Genomic DNA, 21,661 nt, shown 5'->3' with positions numbered 1-21,661 from the left:
AATATGTGTAAGTGAAATATTATGAGAAAGATGAAACGCAAAAGTGAAAATTTGTGCTTGGAAAGTGTTAAATGAAAGATGTAAAAAAAATATTGAAGAAAAGATAAGGAAAGAAAAAAAGACAAACACTATACGAATCAATATTGTAATAAAAAGAGGAACGAAGAAAGAAAGGAAGTATTCAAAGCGGAAAAGACAAAATGAAGTGAATCGGTGTTGTGATGGAGAGAGAGAGAGAGAGAGAGAGAGAGAGAGAGAGAGAGAGAGAGAGAGAGAGAGAGAGGGGGGGGGGGAAAGGAGGAAATAAAGGAAGGAAAAAGAAGAAAAGAAAAAAGAAAGAAAATAGAAAGAAAAGACAAAAAATAAAAAAAAATAGGGAAGAAAGGAAAAAAAGGAAATAATGGTAGAAAAAGAAAGGAAAAAAGAAAGAAAAGAAAAAAGAAAAGAAAAAATAAAGAAAAATTAATGGAAAGAGGAAAGAAAGGAAAAGAAAGGAAAGAAAATCTGAAAAAAAGGTAAAAAAGACAAACAAGAAAAAAAAAGAAAGGAAAGTAATGCGTGTTGCTTGCTGGTGTCACGTTCCTAGTAGCAGCAGGACCTTCACCATCACCACCATCACCACCATCACCTTCACGTCAGCCACGCAAATGTGATGGTGGTGGCCGAACAGAGGTGAGTACCTAGTCTACGATTCCAGCCATGACACCATTAATAGTTGTCTTGACTACATACAAATACACAGTTTGGGAATACAAGGGAAGCTGCAGAAAGCCATCAGGCCTACACGTGGCATTCCTTGTATAAAGCACGCCTACCTATTTCCCTCTATCATCTCCATTCATAATTGCGTATAATCATTTTTATAAAGCTTCCTATTGGTTCGGTACTAACAACCTGATTATTAGTTTACATACATATATGTTTAATATTTCATTGACACGTACAGTGAGGTTTAAATGGTTTATCTGCTCAATCTAAGAGAGAGAAAGAGAGAGAGAGAGAGAGAGATTAATAACTATATAGTGGTGAACGGTGGTGGTGGTGGTGATGGTGGTGGTGGTGACACGATGCAGAAGTGTACAATACGATGCTTTGCTTGGTTTACTTGCAGATGTATATAAGATTCACTTGGTTTACCCGCAAGAGTGTATACTTGACACATGATGTAGAGACGTATAAGGTTTGCTGGTTTATCTGCAGAATGTGTAAAATTTAGTTTGTTTACCTGCAAAAGTGTGTAGGACTTAAGTGGTTTACTTGCAGAAATGCCTAAGGGTTACATGGATTATCCGCAGAAGAATATAAGATTTACGTGGTTTACCTGCAGAAATGTGTAAAGCTTATCTGGGTTACTGAAATGTGTAAAGTTTACCTGGTTTACCTGCAAAAGTGTACAATGGTTATCTGATTTACCTGCAGAAGTATATTAGGTATATTAGTTGACACATGACGTAGAAATATGCAATGTTCACCTAGTTTCACATACACAGAGGCTGGGACGGAACACATGCACCAGGTTGAGTGAAACCAGAAGTAAATCACGCTGGTGTTGCTGTCATGAAAGCCGCTGGCCTGACCATACGCTTGCTGCATGGGAAGCAACCCTGTGCTGCCTGTGCTGCGGCCCCTCATGCATCGCCAGGCTGGGCTTTCAAGTTTGAATACCGCACCAGGAACACCACACCGCTCTCTTGTTCGTCCCTCCGTCCTTCCTTGTGCTGGGTGAGTGTAGTGGTGACGGTGGTGGTGGTGGTGAAAAAAGAACATGATGTGACTTGTGTATTTCCAATGTTGTGTCAGTTGTAGTATTGCCAAAATGTGCTGCGACCACTGCTGACTGCGTGCCCGACACTAATTAGGCAACTGTACACACTTGATGCGTCCACGTGCATATACGTGCAGGTACAGTACGTGAGGCAAGGCCAGCACGTGCCCCAGCAACGGCACATTTGCCTAAGCTGCCACTCCCGAGGCCTGGGACAAAACAGATTCGCCGTGGTCCCATCGCCCGGGTTTCCCAGCCTCAGGCCGTGTGCGGCAACACTGATGCCACGCACACCCACACTGAATTTACAGGCAGTTTCTGGGTAGGAGAGGCATGTAGCTTTGTTCCTGCGGCGCCTTAACTCATAAGATTAATATTATAGTGCAGGGAGGTGGTGGTGGCGAGGGAGCGGGACGCGACTCCTCGCAGCCACGCTGGGAGGTGTAACAGGTGCCTTGGCAGACTCACTGACTGGCTGAGTCAAGCGAGCAATCACCGCGACGCTGAGTACCGAACTGTCACGTGTTGGTCCTCTGGGGTGAAGGATGCGTCACGTGCCCGTCCTGCTGCTGCTGGTGCAGGACACAGGTTGCCGCTGAGGAGACCCAAGGGATGAGCCGCCCTCAAGGCCGCGTCCCGAACAATGTGACGGAGAAGATAAGGCACATCCTTAGAGGAGGGAAGATGAGAGGAGCCTGTTACTGAGGAGCCACGGGAGGGCGGAGTGTGTGTGGGCGGCGATGCCACCACTTGATGCGTGACCCGCTAACAAGAGCCCCGTCCTGAACAACGCCCAGAGTGCAGGTGGCGCATCTGCCGTTCCAACATTCTGTGGCCTCCTCCCGCCCTCTGCCCACAGGTGACCCGCCCCTTGCGCCCTTCAGCGGAGACTTAGGGCGGAGGAAAACACTTAGCGTTTTTTATGCACCCTGTGTTTATTAATTAATCTAAAAACTGTAGGAGTATCAGATGTACAACATGTCACATAGGAGCCACTCTGTGGAGGCCTCCCTCGCAGGGACCGCCTGGTTGGTCATTCTCCGCCACCACCACCACCACCACCACCACCACCACCACAACAACAACAACTACCACCACCACCAGGGCTTGCACTCAGTACATCACTGCGGTGGCCGAGAAACTGATGCGATGCACTAGAGCACGAAAGAAAAGAGTGAACTTGACCTGTCATCTGGGCGGGAAGATGAGACAAGGCTGCAGAGGAGTGAGGAGAGAGGCTGGAAGCAGGAGGCGGAGCAGTTGTGCACTGGTGGAGGACGCGTTGCCAGTGACTTTCACACTCTGGTCGGGTGAGGGTGTGCACGCTGCCCGAACCTCCACGCCTCCACGTGCTGGCCGCGCCTCGTGCTTCAGCCTTCCCTGCACCTCGCGCCCCTCGCACCTGCACGACGCACGAACCAGTGGCCGCCTATGTGAACTCCTAAGCTCCTCTGGATATTGAGGAAATCGTATGCACTGCTGGAAAAACAAAATAAGGTAAGACTCAATGTTGTAACTCTGCGTGTGGAAAGCGCAGGAGTGCTTAAAGATGTTTCCTGCACTTGGGCCAAGACACACCGCTGCCTGATAATTCCTCGCCGCGTGCTGTATAGCGGTAAACGGCGCTCATCAAGGACAGGGCAGTAATTGGTCCTTGGAGGAATCGTGATCGTCTCACCCCCAGATGCGCGGGTTTGTGAGTTTGTGGTAACGTAGCTCGCTGAGGTGACGGGCACTTGTAGTCTGCCTGTGGACGGCGCTGTTTTGTTCATTGCATGTGTTCCTTCGGTCATAACAAAACGTTTTGTCTGGAAAATTTCGTGGGAGTAATAATGGATGGGTTTTTTCGTAGAATTGGGGTTGTTTTCTCCTGAGAATTGTTAATGGATGGGTTTTGTGTGTGTGTGTGTGTGTGTGTGTGTGTGTCCATCCATCCCGTTCGGGTGCTCCGTGCATTAGCTTAACGACTCCTACGTTAGTAAAAGTAGTAGTAGTAGTAATAGTAGTAGTAGTAGTAGTAGTAGTACTAGTAGTAGTAGTAGTAGTAGTAGTAGTAGCAGCAGCAGCAGTAGCAGTAGCAGTGTCAGAATTACAGTACAAAACAAGATACGAGGAATGCATTAAGCAGGGATGGGGTGAATACAAAAACTGTGTATTCGAATACAAATACGAATACTTCATATTTATACGAATACAGTGAAATATTGCTAATTCGAATACAAATACGAATACTTCATGAGAGTATTCGTGAATGCATTCATGAATACTTTTCGTTGAGAATAACTTTTTCATGTAGGCAGCTCGGCAATGAGCCTAATATGGTACTAAAGTTATTCAATAGTAGAATGACGTCATGAACTTATACCTGATGCCAGTATTCTGTACATGTTTATCACACCTACACATATTTCTTTTCCAAAATTTTCAAGTATATATCCAAGTCGTACTGAAAGAAATACTACAAAATACTATATCAAATTATAATAGTGAAGTCTTTTCTAGTGTCTTGCTGTAGATCTCACTTATATATATATATATATATATATATATATATATATATATATATATATATATATATATATATATATATATATATATATATATATATATATATATATATCATACATGTCGAACAAACAGGAACGAGGATTTGTAACTTGGAAGGAACAATAACTACTATTTCTGATGATGTATTTAAGATTATTCGGCATATTATTTGAAGAATACGAATACTTTTCCCAAGTATTCGAATACGAATGCGAATACTTTTATGTTAGATGACAAGTATTCGAATACGAATACAAATACACCCAAATACTGTATTCGAATATATTCGAATACGAATATCCCATCCCTGTCATTAAGATAAAGGAAGATAATATACAAGTCTCTCTCTCTCTCTCTCTCTCTCTCTCTCTCTCTCTCTCTCTCTCTCTCTCTCTCTCTCTCTCTCTCTCTCTCTCTCTCTCTCTCTCTCTCTCTCTCTCTCTCTGTTACTGATCCTTTCACGCTCCTGAGCGTCTTAGGATCACCATGATGATAATGGCGATGATGATGATGATGATGATGATGATGACGATGATGATAGGAATATCGTAGAAGTTCGGATCCCGTGACACTGGAATAGTTGTTAGATGTAATAATAATAATAGTGATAATAATATTAGTAATAATGATAGTAATAATAATAATAATAATAATATAATGTGATAATAGTGATCATAATAATAATAATAATAATAATAATAATAATAATAATAATAAGCCAGTAAGGACGGCGCTGCGTGAATGATGAGGACTGGTTTGAATTTTACGATAAGCATCACGTCAAATTTGGTGGCGGAGAGGGAAAGGCTAATGCTAATGCCTGACAAGGGCTGCAAAGTGTTACGGTGAAGTTAGTGACACGTGACTGATATGAAAATTGCTTCGGAAGCATGCACGAAGTGAAAAGTAAAGAAAGAAAGAAAAGAACAGATAAATAAAGAAATAGGTAAATATATGAATAAATAAACGTAATAATAAAAGTGGATCTCATGATAGGGTGAAATTACAAATGCTGCTTCTGTTAAGAGGAAGGAGCGTCAGTTGAGGTGGTGGTGGTGGTGGTGGTGGTGTATGTGCGGTGGTTTGGTGTGGTGTGTTGTGGTGTGGTGTAAGTGTGGTGTGGTGGTGTGGCATAGGTGCAGTAATGTACGGTCGTTTTATCGGTGGTGGTAGTGGTGATAGTAGTAGCAAGCAATATATTGGTAGTTATAGCAAAAGTTATAGATGGCTTAGGATCACCACAGCGGATCGACCATCTTCAACACACTTGGTCTTATGCGCCTTCCTCACTCACGCCTATTACAATCATGTCTTCTCTCACTGCATCCATTACCTCTCTCTTAGGTCTCCCTCTCTTCCCTCTGCCGTGTAGATCCATCCCCAGCATCCTTCTCCCCACACACTCTTCGTCTTTCCTCCTGACTTGCCCAGACCACTGCAGTTTTGCCTCTCTAGCTTTGTCCCTAAACAGATGTGCATGTGATGTGCCTCTGATTCGTTCCTGGTCTTGTCCAGCTTCGTCAATCCTCGAGAAGATCGCAGCTGCCTCATTTCAGTGACTTCCAGCGGTGCCTCTTCTCTGGTGTTTGAAAGGTTCAGAGTGTTATGCTCATGAAACGTACTCCTCTTGGTGTAAGATCGTAAGATTAAAAAAAAAAAAGAAAATGCAGTTAGGAAGTATGACGTTAGGTGACAAAGGTAAAAATTATAGATAAAAATATTTGTTAAATGTTAAACGTGATAAACTGATTACAAGGCTGGTGAGGTGATGAGTATTAGTTATGTGAGATGACTGATTGTGTGAGATGATAGTTTGTGAGATGACAGTATGTGACATGACAAATATGTGACACGACAAATAAGTAACATAACTAATGTATGACATGACAAATAGGTAAATAATTCGACGCCTCCATTACAAGCATTACACAATTTTTCTTCAATCTTCAAACTACTCACCCAATACAAACATGACTACAACAATCTCAGTGCCATGAAGTCAACTTTTAGCGCTTCAACCCAAATAGTTCAGCGCCCAGTGCAGCACGCCTCGACGCGCTGAGTGGAGGCGCGTCGCTCAGCACCACGCCGACATCTCGGACCCGCAGAGCAACATTACAGATTACGTCACTTTAGGTCAGGTCAAGTGACGACACGCCGCTTGGTGCATTCAACAACGGCAACAACAGACAGTCACCCATCCAAGTACTAACGGAAGCCAGCGTTGCTTAATTTCGCTGATCGGACGAGAGGCGGTATATTCAGCGTGGTGAAGTGAGGCATGTGAAGGAAAGGGAGGAGTGAGTGGGAGGTGACCAGCAGACTCACGCCAGACTGGCAAGTGATGACCGCCGCCCAGGCTCTTACCAGGCTGTGGTTCCTGAAGGAGAGAGAGAGAGAGAGAGAGAGAGAGAGAGAGAGAGAGAGAGAGAGAGAGAGAGAGAGAGAGAGAGAGAGAGAGAGAGAGAGAGAGAGAGAGAGAGAGAATTCAGAAAATTCCCATGTATCGGAGAGAGAGAGAGAGAGAGAGAGAGAGAGAGAGAGAGAGGAGAGAGAGAGAGAGAGAGAGAGAGAGAGAGAGAGAGAGAGAGAATTCAGAAAATTCCCATGTATCGGAGAGAGAGAGAGAGAGAGAATTCAGAAAATTCACATGTATCGACGACGGTGAGGTCAGAGTTAGCATGCCACGCAAGCGTCAGGACGCTTGCCTTCTCTTGCTAGGAACTGGTGCGCAGGTCTCCTTCGCCGCCTCCTCCTTCCTCCCTGTCCTCCTTCTCCTCCGTCAGTGTTGCTACTACTGCCGGAGGAGGAGGAGGCGGCGGTGAGGTGAAGAGCACAGTGAGCATCCTCCACACTCAGCCTCGGCGGTAGTGACGCGAGAACGCCCCGGCATGCAAGCAGCAGCCCCCCGCCAGCCCCGTCCAGCCGCTTTGCCCCCGCGCCCCTGGCTGTGAGGGAGGGCACAAACAGTCACATGAGCCTTGGAGTGGTGGGGGCAGGCGAGGCCCCTCACTGTGCTGGGATGCAGAGCAGCCTTGCGGAGCCCTGCCAGGGAGCCTCCACGCCCGCCTCGGCCTTCGCCAAGGTTTAAAGGTGAGGGCGGCGCGGCGCGAGTCGATACCAGGCGGGGCCGTTGGGGCGAAGGATCAAGGCGGCCCCGCCACGCCCTCCCCTCCCACGCGTCTCCTTCCCTCAAACGTTTCCTCCCATATCTATTGTCCTCGATACTCCCACCCACTCCCACCCACGCGTCCCCTGCCCGCCCCTGTCACCTCGCCGCCCGTGGTGGTGCCCCGCCTCGTGTGTGGGTGTGTGCGTGCGTGTGTGTGCGTGCGTGTGTGTAACCGTGTGTGTGTGTTTGTGTGTGTGTGTGTGTGTGTGCGTGCGCGTGTGCGTGTATACGAGTGTGTGTGTGTATGTGTGTGTGTGTGTGTGTGTGTGTGTGTGTGCGCGCGCGTGTGCGTGTATGTGAGTGTGTGTGTGTGTGTGTGTGTATGTGTGTGTGTGTGTGTGTGTGTGTGTGTGTGAGACGACACGCCACTCACCAATCATTTCCAGAAAGATGTTTTAGTGTTGTAAGGTACAGGTAATTCTCTCTCTCTCTCTCTCTCTCTCTCTCTCTGACTGGGGTTATGACATATTGATTCGCGTAACGCCGAGGTGTTGTGGCGGTTGTGCAGCATAGCAATGTGTGGCGCGGCCTGCGAGCGTGTCTTTGTAGAGCTGTGGTGGCGTGGCGTGGGTCATCATCACGCCACGACACCCCCACAGACACGCCCACACGCGCTGATGGCCCCTGATTGCTCCTGGTAGTATGTGATTAGTGAGCAAGCCAGCAGGTACAAGACAGGTGAAAATAAAAGAGGTGACCACAGATTAATGCAAGTTACCATAAATTAAGACAGGTGACTGTAAACTGAAACAGGTTACCCTAAATTAAGACACGTGACCAACAGTTATGACATGTGACTATGAATTGAAACAGGTGGGGGTTAATCAAGACAGATGTGACTATTAATGAAGGCAGAGGAAGGTAGGAGGTCCGACTAATGCACTCACTCACTCACTCACTCATTCACTCATTGGCAGCCACTCCTGCCTATTACCAAACAATACTGACAATTACTTAACACATTGTGGGCTTTAATTAACTCAGCCACATGTCGAACTGCAAGATTAACCAGGTGTGGATGACGTGCTGGATGGGGTGGCTGGGTGAGTGGGTGGGCTGAGTGGATGGGTGGTTAAGTCCTGTGCTTGTGGATGGGAGGGGTAAGACGTGAAGATGCAGTATGGCATGGTGTGTTGCGTGTAGTGTGTTGTGATTATAATGGGGTGGATTAGGTGGAGTGGTGGACTGAAGACAGGTGAAGTTCGAGAAAGTACACCTGTTGACATGAGAGAAGTGGAGGTGAAGGGATGAAGTGTACCTTAACCCTGATCTATGCTCTGAAGACAATCCTTCTCCTCCTGATCTATGCAACAGTTCACATCACTAACAACAATGCGTGGAATCTTTGTAAGAATCTATTACAAATGGATAAAAGATAATATATTTTGCAATTTTTAGCGAGTACAATCTTTGGAGATGGCTGCAGAACAAGAAAAGATGTGCCAGCGTGCTTAGTAATGAGGGGAAGGTGTGCCAGGTAGCAGTGACAGAAATGTGCCCAAGAGAAATGTAAAAGAAGTAATCGTGACAGATCAAGAGCGGCAGAATTGTAGATGCTGAAGAGGAAGGAGGTGAAGTGATGAAGTGTAGCTTAGGTATGGCTAACAAAAATGTGACCAAGAAAAGTGTAAAAAAAAAAGGATGCATAACAGACTGAAGTGTCATTGCACAAAGCAGAGTTGTTGATACTGAAATGAATAACAGAAGGAAGTGTAATCAAGTAAAGCAGACGTATAAGTAATTACTCTAATGAATAACGGAAGGAAGTATGATGATACAGAGTAGAAATGCATAGTTAATGAAGAATATAACAAAAGAGTCATTATATAGTACAGAGGTGTTGATACTGAAAGGAATAACATAAGGTGTGATTATGTAAGGCAAAACTCTAGTTACTGAAGAGTATAAGAAAGTTTCATTAAATAACGCAGAAATGCTGATACTGAAAAGAATAACATAAGGTGTGATTATGTAAGACAAAATAATAGATAATGAAGAGAGTAACAAAATAGAATAGGACAGAGGTTAGGATAGAATGGGACAGAAAGGACTAGGAAAGGATGTCTGAATAAGAAGCAACAGGACTGGAAAGAAGAAACACCAGGAAACGACGCTCGCTCGGTGAAACAGGACAAAAGTATTATATGGAAAATCCTTCAAGTGGAAAAGGCGAGAGGAGAACGACAGGAGCGACAGGAGAAAGGATTAGGGGAGGGCGGCTAAGAGAGAGAGAGAGAGAGAGAGAGAGAGAGAGAGAGAGAGAGAGAGAGAGAGAGAGAGAGGTGGAGGGATGCGCTGGAGACAGGAAAAAAGGAAGGGAAAAAGAAGCAAGGAGGATGAGAGTATTTTTGAAACCCGAGTAAAAAAAAAAGAAAAAAAAAAAAAAGAAAAAAAAATAACAACCCTTCTATTTCGAAAATGAAAAGAAAAAGAGAGAGCAAGGAATACGAAATAAAAGAAAACAAAAAAGAAAAAGAAAAAAAGACAGCACAGTTTAGCGGATCGTGTAGTATTGGTGTGAAAAATCTTTGGAAGTGAGCTTTTAGTGAACTCGTGGTGGAAAGAAAGAAAAAATTGATAAAAATAAAAACTTTGGCTGTGGTTTTAGCGTGCGGGAAGGAAGAAGTGTGGTGATGTGGAAGGGGAGGCGTTAGTGTGAGGCAGGGAAGGGCATGACACAAGGGCTGGAGGAGGTACTGGTGCAGAGAAGAAAGGAACGGCGAGGAGTGAGGGACTGAGTGGTAAATGTGTGTGTGTGTGTGTGTGTGTGTGTGTGTATGGTAGGAATGGTTAGGTGTGAGGGAATGAGTGGTGACTGTGGTGCACGTCGGGAACATAGAGTAAGAGATGTCATGAGGTGGTGGGTGTAATGTGCACGTCACTGTGTGTTGTGAGTCACCACAGGCCCAAGGCAACGTGGAACACCAGGCCAGGTGCACAGAGGAGGAGGGGGAGGCACACACCTGCCCCCCTGGTACTGCTCCCGCCGCGGCCCTGCATGGCGCGGCGGCCTGGACTCCCCTGCCCAAGGACACACTTTTGAGTGACGGCCCGGGCACCTCAGTTAGCCTTGGCCAGGTATCCCCAGGTACCTGCTTACTAGGGAAGGTCACGGGCTGGCTGGCTGGCCGGCCGGCTGCCCCAGCCCTTCGTCCCGTCCTGCACTCAGCAGACTCTAGGTTACAAGGCCAGAAATGCGAGTCGCTGCACCGCGGAGGTACCTCAGGCTTAGTAAATATTACGTACATACTTGTAGCGGCATTGACCCGTCCTATATAATTAAGTGTATCTAAGCATACCTGATGAAGTTTACTAACGCCGCTATTCACGGGTTACGTAACAATTGATGCGCCTGAGGCTGTGGAGGTGCGGCACCAGGGCACTGGCTCCCTGCACCGCGGCAGTAGTGGTGGCTCCCTGCACCGCAGCTGTACTCGGTGGCTCTTTGCACCGCGGCAGTACTCGGTGAGTCCCTGCACCGCGGCAGTACTGGTGGCTCTCTGCACCTCGTCTGTACTCTGTGGCTCCCTGCACCGCGGCAGTACTGGTGGCTCTCTGCCCCGCGGCAGTACTGGTGGGTCCCTGCACCGCGGCAGTACTGGTGGGTCCCTGCACCGCGGCAGTACTGGTGGCTCTCTGCACCGCGGATGTACTCTGTGGCTCCCTGCACCGCGGCAGTACTGGTGGCTCCCTGCACCGCGGCAGTACTGGTGGCTCTCTGCACCGCGGCAGTACTGGTGGGTCCCTGCACCGCGGCAGTACTGGTGGCTCTCTGCCCCGCGGCAGTACTGGTGGGTCCCTGCACCGCGGCAGTACTGGTGGCTCTCTGCCCCGCGGCAGTACTGGTGGGTCCCTGCACCGCGGCAGTACTGGTGGCTCTCTGCCCCGCGGCAGTACTGGTGGGTCCCTGCACCGCGGCAGTACTGGTGGCTCTCTGCGCTGCGGAAGTACTCGGTGGCTCCCTGCACCGCGGCAGTACTCGGTGGCTCCCTGCACCGCGGAAGTACTCGGTGGCTCCCTGCACCGCGGCAGTACTCGGGGGTTGCGGCGCGGGCTGTCAGGGAGTCCCCGGCGTCGCTCCCACACCGGTGGCCCAGGAATGGAGTCGCCATATTGCTCACGTAGGGCAAACACGGGTCTGGAGGCGGAGGCGGCGGTGCATTGCGAGGTGTCTGGGGTGGGGGGGACGCCTGGGTCCGTGAGACAGTGGTGAGTGCCGGGACGGGTGGCAGCCAGCCCGCAGTCCGCAGCCTCAGCGAGGACCTGTTACCGGTGTGTCTCCGCACCGTCAGGTATTACGGGCAACATAAATTTTCTTCCCTTACCTGTATCATTTCGCGCATTCCTACAGGGCGGTGGTGACGGGCGCCTGGCGTGACGTTGTCCTTTTCTTGCTGCCCTTAGGCCGTGCTCCTCGGTGTGTTCATGGCGGCACTGACGGACGAATGTGTGTGTGTGTGTGTGTGTGTGTGTGTGTGTGTCCGTCGCGTGATGTAAGGCAGGATCGTGAACTACTTAGGGCTGGAGCGTCTTCTGAGGCGTGGCGTCACCACTTCATTATGGAAATCTTGAATGTGTTGTTGCGGCGCCTTCAAATCAATCACTTAATCAATCCCTAAATGTGTGTGTGTGTGTGTGTGTTTACCAATCTTTTCCTGTTTCTACGTTAAGTTATAGAAGCATAACATTGTTCTTATGTTTCTAAGTGTGTCGAGCAAACGTTTGCTTGTTGTGGTGGTCAGTGGAGAGGCAGCGAGGGCGCCGCGACGTGAGTAGTAGCAGTGAGTTGCCTGAACGCCGTTGTGGTGGTGGTGGCAGGGGCCGGCCAGGGGGCATGCCAGAAGACGACCCGGTCAGTTGAAGGTCAGTGGCGACGATCCACTCCTCACTCCCCGCCTCTCCCTCCCATACCAGACCCCGAGGCTGACCCAGCGTCCCCCAGAGAACACGCCGCCACCTCGCCCGCGGTCTGTGGTCTGTGGTCTGCGAGCGACTCATCCTCGACCTGCCTGTCCCGCGTGGATGATGAAAACTTGAGGTGCAATGCCGAGTACTGGGGCCGTGTGGCTGTGCACTGGTGCTACACACACACACACACACACACACAGTCTGCAATCCTGCAAGGTCTTCTCTGTTCAGTGTGTTCGAAGTCACCGTGAGCCCCCAGGCCGCCGGGCAGCACATCACGCTGGCGGCAACTACAGCAGCAGCAGCTCTGTCGTTGACCTCGGGTAGTACATTCTCTGCAAGGGCGCCACAGCGAACCTGGTATAGCACTGTCCTCTGCCCTCTGTCTGTCCATGCCACGCCAGAACGCCACGGTGCACGCGGGGAGGGTGAAGAGGAATGTATTATATGTGCGTGTATTTCGCCCTTCCCCCCTTGGGACTGAGATTACAAGGCTGTGGTGTGTGTGTGTGTGTGTGTGTGTGTGTGTCCGTAATTGTGCGGCGATCGATGCAGGACACGCTATACGCGTTACGCTGAAGAATAGGAAACACCCCGCGCGTGTGGCATCACTACCCCTCCCTGCCAGGGTGTGGCACCACCACCCCTCCCTGCCAGGGTGTGGCACCACCACTTCTCCCTGCCAGGATGTGGCACCATTATCACTCCCTGTCGCGCGGTACACTCCTGGCATGGCGAGCGCAACACTCGCCGCGCCACGGCACAGCACAGCACAGCACATTGCCGCGTCGCCTCCAGGCGGTGACACGTCACGGGAATCGCGCTGTTTTTGTACATTTATTTATACGTGTCATATATTTTTTTCTGCACAAGTCAGAATCCGCATCGACATTTCCGGCGTGTGGGAACGGGACGTCTGAGCAGGAAATTCCATCTTGCAGCAACCTGTTTGCTACGCCGACGAGGGGCGGTGCGGTGAGTGGCGTGAGGGCTTGTGGTGGGCAGGGCGGCGCTCGTCCTTGGCCGCTGCTGTACGCCTCCCCTTGTGAAGGAAGGACGCGCGGCAAGGAACACAAACCCTGCGTATTCTCCTGCACACCAGCCAGGGAGAACACAGAGAAAGTGTCACCGCCTCGCAGTCTTCCATTGCATACCTCATAGGATGTCAATTGAAAACGTTATCACTTGGCTTCCTTGCCTTACATCCCAACTCCGTCTCGCGTCAGGCCTGAACACGAGTCTACAGCTGTGATTACTGTAATTACTGCTGCGTTATGCTGTATGTGTGTGTGTGTGTGTGTGTGTGTGTGTGTGTGTGTGTGTGTGTGTGTGTGTTTGTGTGTGTGTGTGTGCAACTTAACGGCGGGTCTCCGCGATCACGCTAGGCGTGCACTGTTACAGCGATTGTGGCTTTGATGCAGCGTCTTAGCGGGAACGTAACAGCGCCCAGCTCCTGCATTCAAGTAACGGACGTGAGAGAGAGAGAGAGAGAGAGAGAGAGAGAGAGAGAGAGAGAGAGAGAGAGAGAGAGATTAGTACATTTGCAATCCTATAGCTGTATCCCAACGAGGGTCGCTGGGTGACGGCGTGCAGACTGCTGAGTGGTCTTAACCTTTCAGCGCAGCGGGTTCAGTGTCCGTACCACCGCTGCCCTTCCCGAGTGTCGGTGCAGCAGCCGTCACATTGTATTCTTCCAGTCAGTTCGTGAAACGTTAGCGTATATATATCATTCGTATTTTTTTTTAGCAAGGCTTCGTTTAACGGTTAGCAAATATGTTATCCCTTTGTATTCTCCCAATCAGCTCGTGAGAAATGAATATACAAATATAGTGTTATTTATAGCAATCTGAAATCCCTTGTAATGCCAAAAAATTAGGCTTCGTTTATCTTTCAACAAATGTATCAGCTCGTTGTATGCTCTCATTCAATTCGTGAGAAGTAAGCAAATAAATATCACCACCCAATGTTTATTTATAGCAAGCTGAGATCCTGCGTGTAAGCCATCAGTCAAGCCTCGCCTCACTCCTTCACAACACTGGTGCGCACGAGGGATAGCGGGCAGTATTATGAAACATTGCCGTCTTACCTCCACAAATGTCAAGAACCTGCAATAGAAGCTATAGGAGGTTTTCAAGGAGTTTTCCATGATTCTAGTGGCAAATTAACAAGTATTCTGTATCATCAGATGGCAAAAACAGCTATGAAAACCTGGTTAATTGTCTCTGACCTCTTTCAGTTGTGATGAGAGAGTTGAGGGTTTAAGATTACAGGTCTCTGCTTCAAGGCTGCGCCACGTGTAATAAATAGGTAATGGAGACTTCTACACGTGTCGAGGTTTGCAAGTGTTACCAGTCTCCAAAGCTGTTTTTTTGTATCAACTTTTTATTTATTTCTTTGTGTATATATATATATATATATATATATATATATATATATATATATATATATATATATATATATATATATATATATATATATATATATATATATATATATATATTTTTTTTTTTTTTTTTTTTTTTTTCCGTATATTGTTGAATGCCCTTGAATTAGTGGTCCCTGGTTCATTCCGTGTGACTTAGTACTGACCCACGACACACACACACACACACACACACACACACACACACACACACACACGGATCTCAGAGTGGGTAGCGATGCGTGTATGGGGTAGACTGGCGTGGAGAGTGGAGGGCAGGGTGAGGGGAAGGGAGGGGTGGTAGCTGCGTACAAGGCGCTCACCGCCCTGGCCTCGTCCTTACCGGTTCCTCGGAGTAGACCGCGGTGCTTAAAGGTGAACTGTACTGCAGGGATTGCCATCAAGGCCGCTTCCTGATAAAGACCTCCTGCATAATGATACACACACACACACACACTTCTAGACTACTACTACTACTACTATTACTACTACTACTACGTCTTCTACATCCACACACACACACACACACACACACACACACACACACACACACACACACACACACACACACACACACACACACACACACACACACACACACACACACACACTTCTGAACTACTACTACTACTACTACTACTACTACTACTACTACTACTACTACTACTACTACTACTACTACCACTACTACTACTACTACTACTACTACTACTACTACTACTACTACTACTACTACTACTACTGCTGCTGCTGCTACTACCACATCCACACTACCATTACTACTTAAAGAAACCTGCCTTAGTATATCCCACGCAAAGACACACACACACACACACACACACACACACAGGAGACGAGAGGAAGGAAGGAGGAAGATATATGATGAGGATGATACAGAACATTTCATTTCTTGGAACTTGATTAGCATGAGATGAGACGTTTCCTGCCGGCATTCTTAGGTAGTGCAGGACAGTCTGGGAATGCGGGAGGAGGTGGTCGAGGACATGTGAGGTGAGGTGGAAGTGAGATGAGGTGAGTGTTGAGGCAGTGAAGGACAGTTTAGAAATGCAGGAGGTGGTGGAGGGTATGTGAGGTGAAGTGAGATGAGATTAAATGAAGTGAGGTGAGTGTTAAGAAGAAACGGTGGTTGTCTTCAAAGGTCTCGTTTGATTTTTTTTTTCTCTCTCTCTCTTTCCCCTTGATCTTTTTCTTTTTCGGGTTATTCCCCTTCTCCTTTTTTCTCCCCTAACTAACATAATGAGAAAGGGCAACTAACCCAATGTGAAAGAATAACTAACCTAACCTAATGAGAAAGGATAACTAACCTAATCAAAACTTAATGAGAAAGGGTAACTAATTTAACCTAACCTAACCAAACCTAATGAGGAAAGGTAAGGCAGAATAAGAGAGAGAGAGAGAGAGAGAGAGAGAGAGAGAGAGAGAGAGAGAGAGAGAGAGAGAGAGAGGTGCAGACATTTGGAAAAGTACCAGAGTGGCGGTCATTTGAAGGACTGGGGCACGTGTTCTGGGGACCAAGAGGACGGAGTGTGAGGACGAGGGCGCGAGGACGTGTTGGGGACGCTGCAGGTATTGTGTGTTGTGTTGCCAGGAAATGCCGAGTGTGTTACTGCGAGGAAATAGTTGAGGTGTAGCCATGGCCGGTTTTGATTATGGTAGGTGTGAAAATTGCGTCATATCTCACCGTGTTAAAATTTGGGACCGGGCAGAGGCTACATGGAGAAGGTGAGAGGACTCCGGGTTGAAGAGGAAGGCATAAAATGAGTAGACAAGATGGAATGGGCCAAGACACCCCGCGTTAGAAGTGCTGCGGTGAGGGAGAGGTGGACGTTAAATTGGCATAGCGTATAATGTCTGCAGGTTCCCGAGGACAAGACTCGGTGTATTTACCTGTCCGCGAGATGTTCGTGGAAGCGAGGTCTCCTGGGCGGTATGGGCAGGCCAGGGCAGAGAAAGAGAGGTGAGGGGAGAAGGAGGTGAGGGCCGCGGCGCGGGAAGGCTGGAGGGAAGGAAGGTTGGAGGGTCGCCTTCGCCACGACCTTCAGCGTGTTTGCTCATTGACTGGTCGCCTCGTCCGCGTTCTTCTCGCTGCATCTCTTGATGGGGAAGGTGTCTCAACACGGAATCATCACCGCCATCGCCCTGAAGAAGAAAGAGGAAATAGGCTAACCAAGGTAATGACGAAGTTGTTCACACGCAGAATGTTAAGGAGTCAGGAAATAAACAAACATGGCCTTGGCGTCACAGCCTCGAGGTGATGAGGCATCGACTATTGTCTTGTTCCCGCGTCTTGGTCCTTTCCGGATGACGGCCGCCGCCTCGCCCACAGGGACTTGACTTGCTATAAGAAATTAAAGTATTTCTTTCCCTTTTTTTGCTCTCATTTTGGCGAGTCACTGCATCCCTCGCCCCGCCCTTGCACCGGCTGGAGGGGCGGCCTGCACGCGGCCTCTCCACGCCCTGCACCAGTCAAGAGGGACTCAGACGTCCTGCAAACTGCCTGCTCAGATCCCAGCGTGCGGCGCCCTACTGGTGCAGGGGCTTGTGTGGCGAGTGTTGACAGAACGTCTTGCCCCTGTTGATGCTGCTACTGCTGCTGCTGACGTCATGAGGCCTCAGTAAAGGCAGAAGGGTGACGGGGAAGCGAAGGGTCTCCAGTGGCGGTGTTTTGATTTGCATGACCTGAGATGTGACGGTGATGGTGGTCACTTCACGCCACATCACTACCACTGCCTATCTCGTACACATGCCTCGCCACGTCAAAGTACACTGCGGTGGCGGCGGAGGCTCTGAGGGTGTGAGGCTGTGAGGCTGTGAGGTATGATGGGGAGAGGGAGCGTGCAGGATGTGGCGCGGTGGCTCACGTACCCACGGCGTGGCGCAGGTCGCGAGGTATGCTGTGAACTTACCTATTCTGGGTGAGTGACCTCCCTCCCTCCCTCCCTCCCTCCTTCCCTCCATGCCCCGAGGTGGTCCTGGCGCTGCCGCGTGGAGGTTGCGGCAAGGATGGAGGTGCAAAGTGGCGTCAGTCAGTCCATCCCTCTTAGCCTCACAATCCAGTGCCTGTATTCTTAAGTGCCTTGAAATTCTGTCATCGGGACAGTTTTCAAAGGCCACAGAGATGATTAGTAGGATTCTCATACGTTTGATTTTTATTGACTGTGCAGAATCCTTGCAGTCATCACCAGGATCATGAAAGCACCTTTAAAAACATTCTTGAAAACCTTGACTTCCACTGGAGCCTGACAAAAGTCTATATTAGAGCCTGGGTGCTCGATAAAGCTTGCGAACTATGATAAAAATTCCGAAAACTCCCCTTGAAAACTTTAACTTCTACTACAACTCCGTAAAAGTCGAGATTAGCCCCTTAGTGCTCGAGAAAGCTTGCAAAGTATGATTAAAATTACTCCCTTGAAGACCCCAACAACCTCCACTAGTCTGGCACAAGTCGAGACTAGTGCCTCAGTGCTCGAGAAAGCTTGTGAGCAGCGAAATTAGTGCTGCAGTGTTTGAGAAATTTTGCACAAAAACACCCTTGAAAACCCTAACAGAGGCTGACAAAACTCAACTATAACTACAACCATGAAAATTTTCTTGAAAATCCTAACAACTCCCACTAGAACCTGGCAAAGCTGAACATCAGCAGTGTTCTCACAAGCTTTCTCAGCCGCGTAAACAAGCGAGCCTCGCTAACGGAACACAACACACTGCGGCGCTCCAACTCTCGCACGGTAAAGGAAAAAAGAAGAGAAAAAAGAATAAAACTTGTCCTGGCAGGCGACCTTCACCCCCCACTGCACACGCCTGTAGGGGAAGGGGGACTGGCCTGCCTCCCCGTCCTACCTACCATTCCCTCCCCTTCCTTCTTTTACCCCCACCTGTCTGCCCATCCCCTGCCCAGGCCTCTCACCGCCACAACCACTACCTTACCTCGTGACTTCCCCAACCCGGCCTCATCAAACCCTGCAGTGTGTGTGTGTGTGTTTTCTCATCCCAGCATAATATTTAAGTAATGGCGTCATCTACTACTACTACTACTACTAATAGTGATAATAATAATAATAATAGTAATAATAATAATAATAATAATAATAATAATGCAATTACCACTGCCACTAAGTTATATATATATATATATATATATATATATATATATATATATATATATATATATATATATATATATATATATATATATATATATATATATATATCGGAAATGAGTCTTAATATTGATCTTACATTATCATAAGTAAAGCTGTACACTAATTTCACATAGTTCAGTAAGTTGACAGTGTTGTTATTGATGTATTCGTAGTAATGGAGAGGGGAAGTCTTGACAAGCGGCAGGGACTAAGGCAGTGTGTAGAGTATATACCTTTATTCAGTTTCATATATTTCAGTAAGTTATGAACAAAGACAGTGTTGCTATTTATTCGTTCATGGTAAGAGGAGTCGTGACAAGAGCCGCGTATCTGAACAATGCATACTGGAGCAGTGTTTAGAAAAAGGCAGTGAACAGATCTATAGACAAATTTCGTAAACTACAGTACGCTGTATGAAGAATGACGTGCTACTGATCTATTCACATTAATGGTAAAGGGTGTCTTGACAAGTGGCGCGCACTGGAGCAATATATAGATCTGAGGAACTTTTGAGCGCCGAGGTTATTTATTGGTGTGATATATGGCCGGTAATTGTAATGTGGGTGCGATGTGGCGGTGGCGGCGGGAACTACTTGGCGTGAAAGACCCGGCCTGGAAAAGACTAATTTATCCCACATAGGCATCGATCTGCTTTACAGTGCCTGTACTATGCCCTTCCCTTTCATACAACCCCACACACCCAGCCAGCAATCACCTTCACCTTTACTTACTCCCTTCATCACACATTCACACCCTTCACCCTCTCCGCATATATAGCATGCACCCACTCACCTGCAGTCCCACATTCCTGCCCGCCTGTTTGTGTGTGTGCCTGCCTGTGCTTCTTTCTCTTAGCTCGTATTCTGAAACGCTTTGCTTCCACCACGGCTATTTTCAAAGACCACAGAGATGATTAGCCAGGTTCTCAAGAGTGTTTCTCCTCTTAATAGTGCATAAATCTTGTTAATATGTCGGTAGAATAATAAAAGCGCCCTTGAAACCTGTATAGTCGAGATGCGGCGTGGAAATGTTTCAGAATATGGACCATAGACTCGGTGCATTAATTCAGAATCATTTTTACAAGATTTATTGAAAAAAGTTACTGGGATTTGCAAGAGTGATCTTGTGATGCTAGTGACCGTTTTACAGGATTTATTGGGAGTTATTAAGATTTTCAAGGGTGATTCTATTAATAATTTTAGAGGTTTAAACGCGAAGTTACTGTGGTTTTCAAGGGTGATTTCGTGATTTCTAATAATAGTTTAAGAAGTATCCTGTATCATCAGCAGGGAAAGACCAAAGACTCGTGGACATTTAACTAATCATCCCTGTGGCCTTTGAAAATACCCCCGATGAGAGAACAAAGCGTTTGAAAATACGTGTCTTTGTCCCTTGACCGCCAAATAGCACCAGCACATACATACTCGTACATGTATGCATACGTAAATACAGATAGAGAGATAGATAGATAGATTGATTTATTGAATGATTGATAGATAGACTAGATAGATAAATACCGTTGAAGAGTTAGCGGAATGTATTTAAAATGTCATAAATTGTTTAGCTGAAAAAAATAAATAAATAAAAACCATTTCTTCTAATACTCCAAGATTAACATTAAAACCATTTCTTCTAATACTCCAAGATTAACATTAAAACCATTTCTTCTAATACTCCAACATTAAGACTATACAGACGCATTCCTTGTGAGGGGACGCGAGGCTCGGGTCTGACGCTTGGTGACCCGCGTCCTGCCCACCCCCCTCTCCATCGGCCACTCCCTGCCTTTTCTGTTTGCGTGGCGGTCACTCCACCCTCGCACCTCAAGGACACAGCTGTAGAGGGAGGTCTTATTCCTTCCTACAGCATTTTTATAGCCAGTCACGTGCATCTACTGTGAAGAGGGTCTAGTTAGGCTGGGCTGTTCCTTCCTCCTTTCATCATGTTTTCTTGTACTTGGTGTTGTGGTTGTTGCCTTTGCTTTCCTTCTTGTTCTCATTTTCATCCTCCTTGTTTAAGTTCTCGTTCTCATATTTGTTTTAGTAACTGTTCCTTTTCTTCTTCATCTTCATCTTTCTTCTCCTCCTCCTTCAGAATTTAATCCCTGTTTTGTCTTCGTTGTCTTCCTCTTCTTCCTCCTCCATGCTAGATCGTACTACTGTGTACATTACTAAATCTGACCGTGCTGTCTTGCGTCATGTTCTGCTGTGTTCTGCCGCAGTGTTGTCTTCCACGAGTACGCTGCGTGTTATGTGTAAGAGCCCCGCCCCTCCTCACTGACACACCCCGCTCCGTCTACACTGGCACTCTCCTCTGCACTGACCCGCGCCCCTCTCTACACTGACCCGCGTCCCTTTCAACACTCCCCATCGTCCTCCAATGGCAGTACAATGTGTGTGATGTAGAGAGTGGTTAGAGAGATGTGTTGACAATGTATGCAGAGTAAAATGACGATGCAGAGAGACGATTTAGAGTAGTGACGATAGAAAGAGACAATAATTATAGAGTAAACAGTGATTAGAGAGACGATAGAGAGACGATGTAGAGTAGACTGGCTATACAGAATGGCGATGTAGAGTGGCGATATAGAAACGATGCAGTGACTAGTTTGACGATGTACAGATTATATACCAATTAAACTGGGGACCACAGAGGAACCAGAGACCCGTCCATCTCGCAGGCCT

General features: G+C 47.6%; 1 protein-coding gene across 8 annotated transcripts in view; it reads left to right on the top strand.

Moving 5' to 3' along the window:
* The first annotated feature begins 313 nt into the window (after positions 1 to 313).
* Positions 314 to 21,661, top strand: part of LOC135104117 (probable global transcription activator SNF2L2) — a 60,965-nt gene continuing 39,617 nt past the window's right edge. For 2 of the 8 annotated variants that reach the window (XM_064011127.1, XM_064011122.1), the window contains exon 1: positions 1,729 to 3,262. The gene's annotated coding sequence lies outside the window, so the exon portion shown is untranslated. The other 6 variants (XM_064011125.1, XM_064011129.1, XM_064011124.1 and 3 more) reach the window with 6 other exon arrangements.

Source organism: Scylla paramamosain, chromosome 10, assembly GCF_035594125.1.
Source record: "Scylla paramamosain isolate STU-SP2022 chromosome 10, ASM3559412v1, whole genome shotgun sequence".
NCBI lineage: Eukaryota > Metazoa > Arthropoda > Malacostraca > Decapoda > Portunidae > Scylla > Scylla paramamosain.
Note: the sequence above shows the minus strand (reverse complement) of the source record. Positions and strands in the feature narration are given on the sequence as shown.